Genomic DNA, 5,524 nt, shown 5'->3' with positions numbered 1-5,524 from the left:
GATGCAGGTAGGATCCCTGGTTTGGGAAGATTCCACCTACCAAGGGGAAACTAAGCTGGGCTGCCACAACCACTGAAGCCAGCACAGCCTAGAGCCCAGGCTTTTCAACGAGAGAAGCCTCCACTGTGAGAAGCCTGAGCCCTGAAACTACAGAGTAGTCCCTGCTCGCCACAAAAGAGAAAGCTCGTACGCAGCAATGAAGACCCGGCACAGCCATAAATAAATAGTAAACAAACACAAACAAACCATCTCTCCTCAGTACCAATTCGGGTTCCTTTTATACAGAGGAGAGTTCCACTGCTCCCCGACCAATGGCTGAGCAGGATCACTGCCGGTTGCTCCTTGACAGTAGCGGAACCCGGAAGAGTCGCTGGCTGACAGTTGCTTGCTTGGGGGAGGGGCCCACTCGGCACCGACCAATGGCTGAGCAGGGCTGCGATAGCGCTCTCCTGTCCCTCCGCGGAGGAGAAGGCAATGGCACCCTACTCCTGTACAGTTCAATCGCTCAGTCGTGTCCGACTCTTTGCGACCCCATGAATCGCAGCACGCCAGGCCTCCCTGTCTCTTGCCTGGAAAATCCATGGACAAAGGAGTCTGGTAGGCTGCAGTCCATGGGGTCGCTAAGAGTCAGACACGACTGAGCGACTTCACTTTCACTTTTCACTTTCATGCATTGGAGAAGGCAATGGCAACCCACTCCAGTGTTCTTGCCTGGAGAATCCCAGGGACGGGGGAGCCTGGTTGGCTGCTGTCAATGGGGTCGCACAGAGTCGGACACCACTGGAAGCAACTCAGCAGCAGCAGCAGCAGCAGCCCCTCTGCTATTACGGCTCCACCTTCCAGAGGTGAGGAGAGATTTTTGTTCATATTTGGTCTTGATTGGAAGTGTCACGGTGTCAGTGCATGATGGCAAATTCTTATCTGCAAAGCTACTTCTATTGTAATGAGGGCATAATGAGCAGAAAGTTACAGTCTGTTGCTAGAGCTTCCCACCTTTCTGCCCCTTTAGTCTGCCTCTAGGACACTTGTCACCACAAAATGTGTGGTTTCTTGCCACCTGGCCCATGGCCCCCTTTTCTCTGCTCATATCTAGCTATCTGCTGGCTTTAACACTTAGAAAGCACTTGCTCACACACTTGCCACTTCCCCTACACCAGCTCCACCCCTGTTGCACCTACAGCACCAAGAAACCAGCTAGAAGCAGACACTTAACAACGCAAGAAAGGAAGGTGCTGCTTTCCCAACTTTTGCCTCATTTGCACCACCTGGAAAACATGACAGAGGGTCCAGGAAGGTCCAATGGAGAAAGGCAGTCTTGGGTGAACCAGAGGAGTGCCTCCTCTACTCCATCCTGGGCTCAAGCTCCTCCGACCCACAGCTAGCTTCCATGCTATGCTATGCTATGCTAATTTATGTCAGTCGTGTCCGACTCTGTGCGACCCCATAGACGGCAGCCCACCAGGTTCCCCCATCCCTGGGATTCTCCAGGCTAGTTTCCATGGCTCTCTCTAAAATCTCACTCTGTCAACACCTGTTCCTAAGTCTCCTGGACACCCCTGTCTGGAAGACTCTTTCCCAGTGATGATGAATCTGTCCCTAGAATGCCATTCCCAAATAAGCCTGGCTATTCCCTGACCTGCCTTCTCCTCCCAGGTATAACTTACCTCAGTTAGGTTTCCCAGGTCACCTCTATTTTATTGTCTCCTAAGGGTTTACAGCACTGCCCACACTGGGGGGTGGGGAGTGGGGGGTGGGTTGGGGATGGAGAATTGAGGAGCTGAAAACAATTCAAGATCAGTTAGTGGCTCCTGAGGAGGGGCCATCTCTAGGGGAAGGAACCTGAATTGGCCCCTGTCCTCTGCTTCCCCTTGTCCAAACCCTCCTAGTGTGGCTTTTGTTCCCCTCCCTGCCTCATTTCCTTCTGAGCCTATTTTATGTGCAGCAAGATGTAGAGGAATGTGGAGCCTCGTGTGATTACCCAGGATCCCTACTTCCCAAAGAAGCCCTAAAGTCCAGCTCTTCTACTAGCGACATGACATACCTCTTCTTGTGCAGCCCTGTGTACACCCACCTTTTCCAGTCCCAGCCAGCCCTTCATCCATGTCACTGTCCACTCTCCTGCCTCACAAAGAGGTTTAGCATTTCCATTGCAGAGACTATTGTCCAAGTTACACAGTTAACAAGGACCAACCCAGAGCTGGATCCCAGGGCTTCTGAGCCCATGAAGGGTGGGAGTGTGGTGGCAAGATCACTGGGTTTTCCCTTCAGATTTTCAGGGACCCTGTGTGTGTTCTGGAATCTCACAACCTGGCTTCCAACCCAGTTTATCCACTTCCCAGCTCTGTGATCATGAGCAGAAAACTAACCTCTCTGTGTCTCTGTGTCCTCATCTCTAAAGTGGGGATCATGAAAAGGCTTGAACCAGTGAAGTCAGGACAACTCAGGTCCATCATGACCTAGAGACAGGAACTTCTTCCCCTCCCAGGATCCCACTCTCTGCTGTTCTTGCCATGTGGTATCACAGGCTCACTCCCAGAATCCCTGGGTACAGTGCCTTCATGAGCCTGGAGGACCTAATGGTCACCCAGGCTGACACTGAGCATTGGAAAGTGGAGTCACGCTGGTTTCAAGGCTGCCTGCATATCACGATGGGCTACTTCAGAGAGAGCCAGGGTGAGTGATCCAGGAAGCAGCACACTGTCACCCTGTGGAGACCCCAGATCTGAGGTCCAGGGCTACTCATCTCACCCAGCAGGTCAGGGGGCAGCAAGACATCCCCTGCTTGGCTGACCAGTGCCGGTACCCTGGGAGGAACAGGCTGCCAAAGTTGGAGTGGTGGAAGCAGCCCTGAAGTAGGGCAATTTACGTAAAAGTGCTGTGTGGAGGAGAGAATCATAAAACAGACTCAGAGAGCTTCCAGTTATCCATGTTCAATGTACCAAAAAGCACAAATACAAATTGCATATCCTGAAAGGGTCTTCAGGCTTTATTTTTTACATTTTAACATTTATTTTGCATATTAAATATACATAAAACCTTTTCACACAGTAAATATTCTCATTAATAATAAAGTTTTAACAGTGTGTTTGAATATGCATCATTATTTCTCCTTTTTTAAATTAATCAATTACTTTTGGCTGTGCTGGGTTTTCACTGTTGTGCAGGCTTTCTCTAGTGGTGGCAAGCAGGGCTTCATTGTGGTGCTTCTTAATGCAGTGACTTCTCCTCTGTGTAGTTCAGTCAGTAAAGCATCTGCCTGCAATGCGGGAGACCTGGATTCAATTTCTAGGTCAGGAAGATCCCCTGGAGAAGGGAATGGCAACCCATGCCACTATTCTTGCTTGGAGAATCCCATGGACAGAGGAGCCTGGCAGGCTACAGTTCATGGGGTCTCAAGAGTTGGACACGACTTAGTGCTTTCTTTCTTTTCTCTGCTGCCTAGGTGCTCATGCTCAATAACTGTGGCACATGGGATTAGTTGCCCTGAAGCTTGTGAAATCTTCCTGGACCAGGGATTCAACCCATGTCCCCTGCATTGGCAGGTGGATTCTTAACCACTGGACCACCAGGGAAGTCCCTTCTGGTTTTATTTTTAAATTTTTATTGGAGTATAATTGATTTATAGTATTGTGTTTCAGGTGTACAGCAAAGTAAATCAGTTATATGTGTACATATATCCACTCTTATTTTCAAGATTACGTTCCCATATAGGTCATTAAGAGTATTGAATGGAATTCTTTGTGCTATACAGCAAGTTCTTATTAGTTATCTATCATTTACATAGTAGTGTGTATGTCAGTCTCAATCCCCCAATTTATCCCTTCCCCACCCATCATCCCCTAGTAACCATGTTTGTTTTATACATCAGTGTCTCTATTTCTATTTGGCAAGTAAGTTCATTTGTACCTGAAAGTGAAAGAGTCATTTCCTAGGCAGGTTGATAAGAAGTCTAGGGGTCCCCAAGGAGAGAGGGGTCTGGAATTCTCAAGGAAGAAGAAAGGATAAACATTTTTTTCTTCTCTACATTCCTTAGGATTATATAACAATAATGTATTCTGCCTGAGGACAGTCTCTGGATTAAACCTTCTGGCTAATTCTGTTATCTTAAAATGTAAATTATGGGAGTAGGTCTGGTGAGGTCTTTACAACGTCCAGACATTCTTTGGATTCATTGGAGAGTATATAACTTAATTGCTAACGCTAACAAGGGGGTATTCTTTCTGCCCCCTTCTGATGCCTATGTCAGAAGCTTTCTCTATCTCCTTTATACTTGAATAAAACTTTATTACACAAAAGCTCTGAGCGATCAACACTCGTCTCTGGCCCCGGATTGAATTCTTCTCCTCCGGGGGCCAAGAATCCCGGCGTCGTGATCCAACAACAATCTTTCATCTTGGGGGCTCGTCCAGGATCCTTCAGGACAAGGTAAGGATGCTTGGAGCCCTAGTTCTTTGTTCTCTTAGCGAACACATTTTCTGCTGTGCTTTACTAACTCTACGGTGTGCTTGTGTGAATGAATGATATGCCCTGCAGGAAGCAAGTGAGGAGCCTTGCTCTGCGGTTCCACGGTGATCTCATACGGCTTATGGCAGAAACCTGTCAGGGGTTTATACCAACCTGCTAGTGCCAAGAGGCACCCAATGACTCCTTTGGGAACCGACCAGAAATGGGCAAAGCGTGTGGACCAAACTCTCCTTTCTCAGTCAAACTTTTCAGTCTCTTTGACCATTTCATAACTCCTTGGGAATTAGAAGTACTAACCTAATCTATCGGGTCTTAGACTTTCAAGGGACTTGTGATCTATACTGTTCCCAAACTTGGATTGGTAGTCAAGAAAGCGCCTAGCCTCACTAGGAATTGGAAGTTCAGAAACTAGATGAAGCTCTAGCTCCAAGAATATCTCTGAGGTTAGTTACTCAGATTGGTACTGCAATGGTTTTTTTTTTTTTCCTTTGGTAACGCTGGCTCTTAGTGGACCAGAGGAGGCTCTTATACTGGTGTGGTTATGCTTGAAAAGAACATCTCAGCTTTATGTTCATATCGGTCTTATTGTGGTCAGGAATATACTCAGGGTCGTGCACAGGCAGTCAGGTGGCGAATGCTCCCCCCAGCGGTCTTAGCTTGGGAGGCATTCCACAAGGTTACTCTGATTGCACCCTGGGTGGCATCTGAGGCAAGCAAGGTTAAAGGTGAAGAGCTGGACGTCAGGTAGAGATGCTATCAGGTCTACCCCTGGTATATCCCCACCCCATCTAGGTGGTAGAACTGGAAGGGTCGAGACAGTGCCTGTATCGGTAAGGGACAGACTAAGTCTGACCAGGAAGGGAAAGCTTTTGGTGTAAAGTCTGTCTACACCCCCATCTAGGGCAGGGAGGGACGCCTCCGGTAGAAAAATGGCACTGGTCGCTTTTTTTCTCTCTTACAGATGGGAGCTAACAATTCCAGCCTCACTCCTTTTAACTGTATCCTGAAAAACTGGGATAGATTTGATCCCCAGGGCTTAAAGAAGACACACCTGGTCTTC

The sequence above is a fragment of the Ovis canadensis genome, chromosome 5 (genome assembly GCF_042477335.2).
Source record: "Ovis canadensis isolate MfBH-ARS-UI-01 breed Bighorn chromosome 5, ARS-UI_OviCan_v2, whole genome shotgun sequence".
Lineage (NCBI taxonomy): Eukaryota > Metazoa > Chordata > Mammalia > Artiodactyla > Bovidae > Ovis > Ovis canadensis.
The sequence above is the reverse complement of the archived record's forward strand: the minus strand, read 5'-3'. Positions refer to the sequence as shown.